The sequence below is a fragment of the Schistocerca cancellata genome, chromosome 5, assembly GCF_023864275.1.
Source record: "Schistocerca cancellata isolate TAMUIC-IGC-003103 chromosome 5, iqSchCanc2.1, whole genome shotgun sequence".
Lineage (NCBI taxonomy): Eukaryota > Metazoa > Arthropoda > Insecta > Orthoptera > Acrididae > Schistocerca > Schistocerca cancellata.
This window is the reverse complement of record NC_064630.1, coordinates 516,014,463-516,027,347: the sequence shown is the minus strand read 5'-3', so window position 1 is coordinate 516,027,347 and position 12,885 is coordinate 516,014,463. Positions and strand designations below refer to the sequence as shown.

At 44.9% G+C, this 12,885-nt stretch overlaps 1 protein-coding gene across 1 annotated transcript in view; it reads left to right on the top strand.

Annotated features, from left to right (window-relative positions):
- The window catches only part of LOC126188639 (homeobox protein OTX1-like), a 177,383-nt gene that overhangs the window by 116,208 nt on the left and 48,290 nt on the right, over positions 1-12,885 (top strand). The gene's annotated exons all lie outside the window — the stretch shown is intronic.

Here is a 12,885-nt window from a genome sequence, read left to right as displayed (position 1 = left end):
TAAGTAGTTCTAAGTTCTAGGGGACTGATGACCATAGATGTTAAGTCCCATAGTGCTCAGAGCCATTTGAACCAGCCAACGTATTGCAGATATTCATAGGCGAATGCAGAATGTCGAAGGAGACATGGAAATGAACAAAAGCACGGTAAATCGTTGGGTGAGACGTCTCTCTTTGTTGCAACGAGGTCGTACAAACCTGTCCTATCTCCAGAGTGCCGGCCGGCAGAACATAGCTGTGACTCCTGCAATGTTGGAACGTGCGGACCCATTCATTCGAGATGGTCGACAGAAAACAATCAAACACATCGATCGCTGCTCAATTGGAAGCCTCTTTTGTTAGTAATGATACACTCGCTCGTCCACCATTGCGTACCCAAAGCTGTGTGCAAGCTGGGTTCCTCGCTGCCTAACACAAGACCATAAAGAGCAACGAAGGGCCATCTGCGAGGAGCGGGTTACAAGGCTGATCGTGACTACTTTTTGTCAAACATCGTCACAGGTGATGAGACATGGGTTCAACACTTCGAACCGGAAACAAACCGCCACCTCTCCCCCGAAGAAAAAATTCAAACCTACGCCCTTAGCCGGTAGTCATGTCGACGGTGTTCTAGCACTCTGAAGGGCTTATTCTGTATCATGTCTTCTCTCGTGGTGCACTGATTAACTCTGAGATTTACTGAGTTACCCTCAGAAGACTGAAGAAACTTCAACTTGTATGTCGCCACAAAAATGGAAACGAACTTCTCCTTCTCCACGACAACGCAAAGCCACACACAAGACAGCCCACCCTAGAGGAGCTTACAAAAATTCATAGGAGTGTTCTTCCTGATCCACTCTACTGCCCGGATCTCGCACCTTCCGTCTTCCTCTGTTTGGCCCAATGAAAGATGCACTCTGCGGGAAGCAGTACGTGGATGATGGGGAGGTTATTGGTGCAGCAACGCGTGGGCTCAGACGTCGACCAGTAGAGTGGCACCATGCGGGCATACAGACCTTCCCAATAAGGTGTCGTAAGGCCGTCACATTGAACAGAGATTATGATGAAAAATAGAGTTTTGTAGCCAAAAGAGTGGGGAAGAGTATGATGTATTGGAATCGTGAATAAAACCAACCTGTTTCATAAAAAAAATTGTTGCAGCACTTGTTGAACGCACCTCGTAATTTTCGATTAAAATTACGGGATAGTTGAGACTTTACTTTTGTTCGGCCTCGGAGATCACGTAGCATAGCGCCAGTCCCAATCATTCGCACGACCGTAATCACCGCACTGCTAAAGAGGTGCAGCGCTAGAGGTAAAGCACACGACGCACTGCTCCGCTGATTCAGTCGGAAATGTCTCCACAGAGGAATCACTCAAACATTAGGCAGTTGCTGGTACGGCGGACAAAGAATGCAAACATCATTTTGCACAAAAGAAAAAAAAATGAGGGAAATCAGAACATGTCACAGTATTTTTAACCTCTGCAGATGTCAGAAACCATCTACACCCTCCAGAACATTGCATTTTCAAGCCACTATAGCAGAACTCCGCCAATAATGTGTATAACGATGACTGGAAGCATTAATAGTACTATCGGTGGTATGACATGTAAATAGACTAAAATCTTACGCTACACACTGTCTAACAAAACTGCCCGTCTATGGTAACGGGAAGCGCTCCAGCTTCCGAGAGAGGAAGATCATCCAGACGCAAATCGAATCCGCACTGCGGGTTAACGACGATGACTAGTGTACCTGCCAGCCTGAGTGTGGTTTGTAGTCGGTTTCCCACGTCTCACACCTGAGAAAATACGACACGCAGTCAGCGAAAATACACTCCTGGAAATGGAAAAAAGAACACATTGACACCGGTGTGTCAGACCCACCATACTTGCTCCGGACACTGCGAGAGGGCTGTACAAGCAATGATCACACGCACGGCACAGCGGACACACCAGGAACCGCGGTGTTGGCCGTCGAATGGCGCTAGCTGCGCAGCATTTGTGCACCGCCGCCGTCAGTGTCAGCCAGTTTGCCGTGGCATACGGAGCTCCATCGCAGTCTTTAACACTGGTAGCATGCCGCGACAGCGTGGACATGAACCGTATGTGCAGTTGACGGACTTTGAGCGACGGCATATAGTGGGCATGCGGGAGGCCGGGTGGACGTACCGCCGAATTGCTCAACACGTGGGGCGTGAGGTCTCCACAGTACATCGATGTTGTCGCCAGTGGTCGGCGGAAGGTGCACGTGCCCGTCGACCTGGGACCGGACCGCAGCGACGCACGGATGCACGCCAAGACCGTAGGATCCTACGCAGTGCCGTAGGGGACCGCACCGCCACTTCCCAGCAAATTAGGGACACTGTTGCTCCTGGGGTATCGGCGAGGACCATTCGCAACCGTCTCCATGAAGCTGGGCTACGGTCCCGCACACCGTTAGGCCGTCTTCCGCTCACGCCCCAACATCGTGCAGCCCGCCTCCAGTGGTGTCGCGACAGGCGTGAATGGAGGGACGAATGGAGACGTGTCGTCTTCAGCGATGAGAGTCGCTTCTGCCTCGGTGCCAATGATGGTCGTATGCGTGTTTGGCCCGCGCAGGTGAGCGCCACAATTAGGACTGCATACGACCGAGGCACACAGGGCCAACACCCGGTATCATGGTGTGGGGAGCGATCTCCTACACTGGCCGTACACCACTGGTGATCGTCGACGGGACACTGAATAGTGCACGGTACATCCAAACCGTCATCGAACCCATCGTTCTACCATTCCTAGACCGGCAAGGGAACTTGCTGTTACAACAGGACAATGCACGTCCGCATGTATCTCGTGCCACCCAACGTGCTCTAGAAGGTGTAAGTCAACTACCCTGGCCAGCAAGATCTCCGGATCTGTCCCCCATTGAGCATGTTTGGGACTGGATGAAGCGTCGCCTCACGCGGTCTGCACGTCCAGCACGAACGCCTGGTCCAACTGAGGCGCCAGGTGGAAATGGCATGGCAAGCCGTTCCACAGGACTACATCCAGCATCTCTACGATCGTCTCCATGGGAGAATAGCAGCCTGCATTGCTGCGAAAGGTGGATATACACTGTACTAGTGCCGACATTGTGCATGCTCTGTTGCCTGTGTCTATGTGCCTGTGGTTCTGTCAGTGTGATCATGTGATGTATCTGACCCCAGGAATGTGTCAATAAAGTTTCCCCTTCCTGGGACAATGAATTCACGGTGTTCTTATTTCAATTTCCAGGAGTGTACAATCACACACAGATGAAGTTTACACAGTTCACAGGCAGATGGAGATCACGACTTCCCTCCCTCGCGTAACGCCACTGCGGTGACAAGGAGGGCATTCGGCCACAAAGTTGAATAAAATTGCCAGATTTGGAGTTCAGCGCACGTCGTGCTAAACGGGATTAACGCGTCCGGATGCTGGACGGGTCACTATTGTGGACGTCGCAGCCAGATTCCGGTATTTGAGGGAAAGGGGCCCTTGTTCAGTCTTGAAATTTGTTGTGTCTTTCTAAATGGGTTTTTGATGCCTACAACAAGGCTTAAGGACTTAAAGTTTCCCAGGGCTGTCGGTGTTTTGCAGCACCCATTGGACAAGAAGTTCTGTAAGTGCTGTTCGGAAGCAGCTCTATACAAAATAGTGCGAATAGTGGGAGCACGAATAGACCAACTGATATGTATGATTTCTGTTCTTGCTGGTGACTGGTTGAAAGGGCTACAAAAGTTATTTAAATTCGTGCAGCGGTTTTATAAGTCGCGAAATCAGAAACTCAGCCAGCAACTTTAGCGGACGTAGGAGTAGTCTTGTGCTCTCAGAGGCAAACGTGATTGTTTAAAAGTGTTTATCATCACTTAGTGCATGAGTGGTCAATAAAGAGTTATTTAGAGGATTCGCTCTTAAGAGTTCACCATTACGTTCCAGCTCTAGGCCGTAGAATTCTGATGGATAATTCCCTGTTATCTAGGCGAGAGTAGGCACAGGCACTATATCAAATCGCGCATTCAGTAGCTAGATCTGGAGTGGAATGGTAGAGAGATAGTATGATTGTGGTTCGATGAACCCTCTGCCAAGCACTTAAATGTGAATTGCAGAGTAGGCATGTAGATGTAGATGTAGATGAAATGGTGTTCAGTGAAAGAAGCGGATTCGGCAAGGCGTAATGTGAGACAATGAAATTACTTTATAGCAGTGGAAATTAAGTATAGTGTTTTCTACATCTACATCCAGAATCCGCAAACAACTTACAGTGTGTGACGGAGGGTGCTTCTAGTAACGTAAATGTAAACTCCGTCCACAGGCCTTGGCGAAGCTATCGGTACCGACCGACCGACCGCCGTATCATCCTCTGCTAATAGCGTTACTGGATGCGGCTATGGAGGGGGCGTGAGGCTGCTCTCCCAGCCGCTGTTAGTTTTCGTGATCTGTAGCAGCTACTACTAGGTCAAGCAGCTCGTAAATTGACATCACGAGGCTGAGTACACCCCGTTCTAGTCCTTCCGCCAAGGAAAATCTCTGGCAGTACGAGGTGGCGCAGTGGTTAGCACACTGCACTCGCATTCGGGAGGACGACGGTTCAATCCCGTCTCCAGCCATCCTGATTTAGGTTTTCCGTGATTTCCCTAAATCGTTTCAGGAAAATGCCGGGATGGTTCCTTTGAAAGGGCACGGTCGATTTTCTTCCCAATCCTTCCCTAACCCGAGCTTGCGCTCCGTCTCTAATGACCTCGTTGTCGACGGGACGTTAAACACTAACCACCACCACTACCACCATCTGGCAGTACCGGGAATCGAGCCTGTGTCCTCTGCATAGCAGTAGCCGCGCTGAGAGCATACTCCTCTACCAGTATCTGTCCTCCCTTTCCTGTTCCATTTACGAATGGCACGTGGGAAAAAGGATTGTAGGTAAAGCTCCGTATGACATAATTTCTCTAATTTTCTCATTGTGATAATTTCGAGAGACTTGTATCCTTTTCCTCCTTAAGTTTAAACTGTTTACCTATTTAGTCTCTGCGAAGATTACCGGTGGAAGTTGCTAGGAACCAGTTCGAGGAGATACACGAGCTGTTACCGCTGTGTATAATCCATTCCAGTGGTCTTATGTGGGAATGTACCTGAGAATAGTTGTAGTTGGCTATTTACAGGCCTTCAATATAACTGACTTCGGAGTAGTGAGAGTTTAGCCTTGTCTCGCAAGTCAGATCGAGGCTGGCTAACCTTGTATACACTGTTAGTAAAGTGCAGCGGCGCAGAGAATTAATCCATACCAAAGGCAGATACGTAAGACATAAAGAAAATCAGGTTGTAAAACACCGCCTGAGTACCTCCACACCAGCAACGTATTCAGAGATGAGAGTAGTTATAATCACATGAAATACCGTTTTCCCTCCTCTTCCAACTTATATAAATTTTTAAGTTCTCTCTTTGCAGGTGTGGATATGCAGCCACACACCTCGATTGCTGCTAGTAGTCTTAAAAAGAGTGTGTTCTGTCTTCAGGAACAGAGCCTCAAATAAGAAAAAAAATTCTTTGAATACGAAGCACATTCTCTCAGGTATTTATCTACGAAATAGTACAGTAAGATATTTTGACAGCGCAATAGCCTAATACCTCCAGTTGGTTACATGAGCTTATTTCCAGGCATATTGTATTAACAGGGCCATTTCAAATCGAACTCTATTTTCAGTCTTCGTGCCTCCTTATTTTTGTGGTGAAATGTTGTCTCTCAAGAAAATAAACATATTTTTACGTATCAGAACTGCTTTGACAACTGAATCGGCCTGGAAATATTCACTTTCGTGTTGTAATGTACTCTTGTCAATGGAATCAAACTGTTTCATCGTTTACACTCCACTGCCTATTGTGAGACTATAGTAAAACACGTAAGTACATAGTACATTTATATCATTGCTGTTACTGGCGTTGCTAGAGAAGATAAAAGTGGCCCAGTGCGAGTAGAACTTGTGCGCTGACGGTTCCGTACAAACTTAATTACGTACACAGATACTTCATCCATTCCGAGAATGTCGATGATTTTTGTCTTTTATCAATATCGATACTGCCAAGGTATTTGTCCCGGGAATTCAAAGACCGTATCAAATTCGCTACAGTAGTTTCAGAGACTAGCCAGGACAGACAAAAACAAGCGAACAGGAGGCTTCAGTTTGTAAATGTAAAAGGAGAAGATTTAATAAAATGTTTTTACTTACTAAAACATGACAACAACTTACATTTCATTCCTTGCATGCAGTAACATTTTCCTATTATGATTTTGACTGATGAGGAATGCAATGTAAGTTGTAATGCCGAAAAGGTATTTTTATGTGATATAATTACAGTTTAACAATTTTCGGACTTTTTCCATTACTTGTTCTATGAAACCTTGCTTCTTGCCAAATTTCATTATTTTAGATCAATGGGACGTAATGTGTGACGTAAATGACGGTATCTTTTGATTGCATTGACTTAGAAGCTTAAATGTCTTACACCGGCAAGGAACTGTGGACCTTAGTATGTGACATAAATTTCAGCTTGATACATTTACTGACTTCTGGCTTCTTAGCAACGCTGGTTAGTACAGCATTAAATTGATATTATTAGCAGACAAAAGTAATTGAGGGAATAAGAGTAGTACTGCTACCAACTGTTTTGTATGAGGACCGAGAAGTCTGTGAACGTTCCTTCTTTCTGTTTATCTGGTAGGCATCTCCCTCACCTGTGCGCTACCTGGTACCTATCCAGTAGGCTCCAGCCATTCAACAAACAAGTGCCTTGCCGCTAGCTAACAGCCTTAGTGTCGGAATCCGCCGTAATGAGATTCTCGTTTAACAATCTTCTTAAGCTATTGTTCGACGAGCCTAATGCTCTCAACTAAGAGTAATTCCCTGCACAATGGAGATGCTATCATTTAGTGACTGGCAGCAAAGGAAGGAAATAACACGATGATAAACGCTTTTCTTGAGTCGTGGATGGTTAACCTAATAAACAGGGGTCTTGATTTTTTTTAACTTCCAATAACTATACACTTTTTATTATCTTTAAAAGCATGTTTTACGAAGACCGCCTCTAGCCACAGTTCTCTGTCAATTTGCTTAAATTATTCAATATTTCAATATGTTTCGAGATATAATCCCATCATCACGCAGCAAAAGGCAATACTTAACAAAATACACACAGGTCTTAAATTCGAGAATATAAATCGAGATATGTTGGAACATTTCATCACTGAGGAAAATTCACAAAATAGTATGACTGGCAGTGGTCTCTGAAAAATATTATTAGTCAGGAACGAGTATCAGCCATTATGTCTGTAATTTTATGTAGTGAGTTTTGATCTTCACGCATAGTCCAAGAACACTCACCGCGTGATGTGATAATTAGTCTCGTATTTTTCTGTCTTTTCTGTTTTCCCCCATTTCTTCGATTTCTACGGTGCTGCGCAGCCAAAACAACGCTGAAGCTAAGCAAACTTATCTGCAATAATTTTGTGTAAATACGCCGATACATCGTGATAGTCTGTATGCATCTGCACTGAACGAAAGCCTAATTTTACAACTGCGAATTGTGGCATGATATGCTTACATTTGGTGTATAGTTTACAATAAAGTAAATAATTACGGACAGTTACCTGCAGAGTAAGCCTTACGTTGACTAAAATGAGAAAGAAAAAGTTGCAATTACTTAAAATGACTGCACACGCATATGCCTTAATTCCCTCCACGCTCTTTTGCCACTGTCTTTGTCAACTGAGTGAGTCGTGAATATTAAATGACAATGATCTTGATGTGACGTTAAACTCTAATGGTTTTACTTAATCGAGATAACGTTTACTGTGTTTAGAATTGTCCAGATAATTGAAAAGAACCATAGATCCACGCCAACGATTGTTTCTTTTCAACGGGCATTTACAACGGCACGTCTAGAAATCTTTACACGTAAAAGGTTCTTCCAGTGTAGACATCCCTTTGGAAGAATCTTGAAAACTCTGTTCTAACATTCATGAACATTTCGTTCTGTGTTTGACAGATCGCGTGAACAAAGCACTCTGCGCTCCGCTTTCGTCCGGACAAATGGCGACTGTCTAGCGTTTCGCTGTCCAGTGAGCAAGTCTCTCGGTCGCTCAGAACCACGGATTAGAATCAGTCCTGCACTACGAGTCAGTACACGCCAACGAACTGAACTTACGAATTTAACACCTTAAATCATGGTACTGAGTAAAGTGCGATGAAGATAAGGGACGCTCTAACTAGTAGTAACGATGTGGGCGGTTGCAAAGCAACTGTGGGAAAGCTATAGTGCGGATGGAGAAAAAGAGTTACAAAAGAGGGGAGTGTGTGTGTGTGGGGGGGGGGGGGGGGGCAGGCATGAGGAGGCTGTTATGCACTGCTGGCCGCGCGGTTTATCAACAGAAGACATCCATTTGTCAGGTACAGAGCCCCCCCCCCCTCTGGGCAAACACAGTTTGCGAAAAATTATCGCCCGTTATCCGCTTAGTAGCCTACACAACAGACAACAAAATCGCACAATTTATACTAACAGGAGCGCCGTCAAAATTTGCGTTATCACAGCTCGTTCGAAGCAGTACAAGCACTCTGAACGCCAACGGTATTCCTTATCTGCAGTGTGGGGAAGGGGTGGGAGGATTTGCGTCCAAATCTAAGTATGAATATTTGGTTTTCTACCATTCTCTAAGTCACATTCGGTAAACGCTTAGATAATTACTTCGGCTAAGCTGCGGTTCATCCTACCATCTATGAGTTACTCGTAGTACACGTGCCAAAGCAATTCGCTACTGGCTATACGTTAGATAGACTAAAAACTATGCTAACAGTACTACGTTCTTGACAGGAAGAAGTTGTCAAAATCAGAGAACATGACTCCTAGGAGACCTGAATATGTTAAAATACGGACACAATAAAATATCTTTATTTTTTGTAGGCGCCAACCTTTCGATGGTGTAATGACACCCTCCAGCTCGTTTTCTTTTGTTGTGATGATCTTAACTTCATTAAGTAACAAAGGACACTAGAATGAAGATATTTTTCTCAGGAGAGGAAACTATAGCTGGCTGAATCGAACCAGTCATAACATTGATTATTGCCCCTCCGTCTAACAGTTATTATACGACGCTCTCATCTGTTACTCCTTCCACCTCAAAGTTAACTATTTTCAGACGTCATAGTACTTCGATTCTTCCCGAATGTATTTCATAATATCTTATTTACGCCTATTCGTTTCGACGTTTTCCATTTAATTTGAACATTCTTTCACTTCTTCATTTTCCTATACCCAGTTCGTGTAATCTGTCTCTCGAGGCATGAAAATTCTTTCACTTCTAGCGGTTGTTCCTGAAGTTTCAACTACAACATATGCTGCTGCTCCTCTGCAGCAGTCTACTACAGGTTTAGTTACTTTGATTCAGTGAGCATCCCTTCTTTCCGTCCGACCGGAAAAGATCGGCTACCATCATTTGCGCTGGTATCTGCTTCGCTGCACTTTCAGTGTGATTCTGACGTTTTCTTAAACTTTTTCATTGATAATTTGTCTTTCATCGTACAGATTGTTTGATAAAACAAGTGATCAAAGATACATAAAAGAGGAGATAAAAAAACATTTTTATGTGGCAAAAACTCCACTGGTGCATCGTTTCCCCGCCAGGGTTCCATGAAAGTTTTGACACTTATGATGTTCAAACTGCCGTGTAATTAATATTGTTTTAGAGGTGTTGCTGGCAATGTCGTACGTTTACCTTAATGCACAACTGTCACCTGTGCGCTAATGGTTGTCTGACAGGCTCAAAGCTAGATGTTCCACGAATAATAGCTGTAGCATCATCTATAACTGCATCTATAACTACATCCATATTTCGCAAGCCACCATATGGCGTGTGACGGAGAGTACTTTGTACCAACATTACTCATTTTTCAAACGACTCTGGATATGCCCTCTTTCCAGCCTTAATTTCTCTTGTCTTCGCAGTCCTTATGCGAAAAGTACAGGGTGACTATTTTTAACTATATGAAATAAATTCGTCATTAACTTCTGGATGGTTTGCGTTAGGACGTTCTAATTGCACCGTTGGCTGCGGGGCATGATGGAAATTAGTACGGTCTGGCTTAGCGACGAAGCCCACTTTCCTGTGATGGGCACATCAATAAGCAAAGTTAGCGCATGTGGGGGACTGAGAATTCGCATTTCACGCTCGAGAAGTCTCATCACCCTCAACAGTTGACTGTGTGGTGTGCAATGTCCAGTCACCGAAGAATCAGTGCAACATTCATTGATAGCACGGTTACTACCGAACGGTACGCGAAGGTTTTGGAAGATGATTTGATCCACATTACCCAAAGTGACCTGATTTCGACAAGATGTGGTTCATGCAAGACAGAGCTCGATTCCGTCGAAGGAGGAGAATGTTTGATGACCTGGGAAAGCACTTTGGGGACCACGTTCTGGCTCTGGGGTACCCAGAGGCGACTGGCATTTACGGAGAAACAAACGGTAGTTTAGTAGCCGAGCAGGTTATACAGATACGAACAATTGAGATGGTCGTTGCCGATACCAGACCACATAAATCTCTGTTGTTGGTGGAACTCAAAGCTGCCTTACGGTTTTTCAACTCCTAGCCATAGCTATTATCGCTTAACGTTGGCCAAAGCGAAGTCCATAGTCAAACCCACCAAGAAACTCTAGGAAGTAAACGTTGCACCTGTGACATTTTGTCGATCTTCCTTACCTCCACTACCACTCTAAAATTTTGTATACGTAGTTTTTTACACCCTGTATGTATGTGGTACGTCCCGACAGCACAAGAAGAAAGGAGAATAGCTTGTAGCAATCTGCCGAAAACAAGTCAAGGAGAGAAGAAGCACAAGGTCGATTTGGGGAAGGAAACTGGTCGGCTCCTTTTGAAAAGAAGCAGCCCTACATATGTATTTAAGCGATTTGGGAATACCAAGAAGAACTGACGAACTGGATTTGTTTATCGTTATTGTTTTTGTTATTTTTAGGGCACGACATTGCAGGGTCATCCACGCTCTCTTCCATAAAGCAAATACAGTGCGTGGGTTAAAATCAATGAAAAGAACAAAAAACCCTGATAACAAACATAAACAAGAAACGATGTTAACGAATAGGATTGGAAATATAACACAGAGCTAAAGAAGTTTTGGAAATCAATAACCAGAAAACAAAAAAATAGCTGCCGATAGAAACGATTAAAAAAAAGGAAAAATTATTTTAAAAAAGTGAAGAGATTGATGTGGCTGTGTCCAAGAAATAATAATGGGGGACACAGCCACTCAGCAGCACACTTACGTAGGCCAATATTCTGGGTAAGAGCAGATAGCACACAGCAGGATCTTTCTTGCACCGGACTCGTCTCATTGTTGTTTGTATGTATACACCATCAGCATGTAAGTAAATGATTAGAGTTGAAATTCCGTGAGACAGGTAGAACGGCCAGCAGACTGCAGTAGTGTTATTCGTGTTTAGTGTTGTTACCAGGCCTGGTAGGGTAGATACGGACCCTGAACAGCGCCAGAAATTGTGTGATCACCGCGAAGGGCACGGAGACAACGCGCAGACGTGTGAGCACCTGACACAGATTGAAAGCGGCCTCATTGTGGTTTGCGATCTGGACGGTTGGCCGTTTCACGCAGTATCTAGATTTATGCGGCATTCGGATACGGCAGTGGCCCAAAGGCAGATTGTATGGGAACGTGAAGGCAGCACACAGTCGTGAAGGTTCTGGCGACCACTGCTGAAAACGTCACGGGAGGATCGCTCTATTGTGCACCAAATTACCGTCCCATCCGTAGGCTCATTGAACACGACAACACAAACGGATGCGTTTCGAATGGTGCCATAAATGGAAAGCATGGACTGCTTATGTGCTTGTGAGAGGTTGGTTGGTTGATTTGGGGGAAGGGACCAAACAGCAAGATCATCAGTCCCATCGGGTCAGGGACGGATGGGGAAGGAAGTCAGCCGTCTCTTTGAAAGAAACCATCCCGGCATTTGCCTGGAGCGATTTAGGGAAATCACGAAAAACCTAAATCAGGATGGCCGGACGCGGGTTTGAACCGTCGCCTTGGGCTTGTGAGTGGCGTCGCATTGTGTTCAGTGATGAATCACGGTCTACCGTACACTACGTCAGAAGACCATCGCCAGTGAGTATGGCGGTGACCAATACTTAGGAGAGGCGTCACGGTATTGGGAGCCATCTGGCATGACTTCATGTTACGGCTGGTATTGACTGAGAGAACTGAGCCAGCACGATGGTATCCACGGACATCATGCATCCTTATTACTTCTCCGGTGAGACTATAGTGGTGTCATTTTTCAGCAGGACAATGGTCTTCCGCACATGCCATGTGTATCTATGAACTGCCTGCGTAATGTTGACGTATTCCCGTGGCCAACAAGTTCTCCGTATCTGCCCCTGATAGAACATGTATGGGACGAGTTCGGAGGTCAGCTTCATCCCTGTATTAATATCCAGGATATCAAGGACCAGTTAAAACAGGTTTGATCGAGCTTTGCGTCAGGGAAGGATGGATGCATCTAGGTGAGAGGGGGTGAAACGTAATACTGTTCAGTGAGCTTATACTGCGAAGCTCTTCGTAAATTTGACTCGATTTTGTAATTACTGAAATAAAATTACATATCCTCTCAACCAGTGAAATTTCGTTTCCTCTTTCCTTCTGGGGGCTTCACTCTTTTGGCAGGAAATATGAAATTCCTACGACGGGGACTAATAGAAAAAAAATTTGTGAAGGGACACTGTGTGTACAAAAGCTTGTCACATAAAGATATATGTTTCATCGATGGTGATTCCTTCGTCTCTATTCTCATAGCTGCCTGCTAAAAATCGACTCAGTTCCAGGTTTCTCTG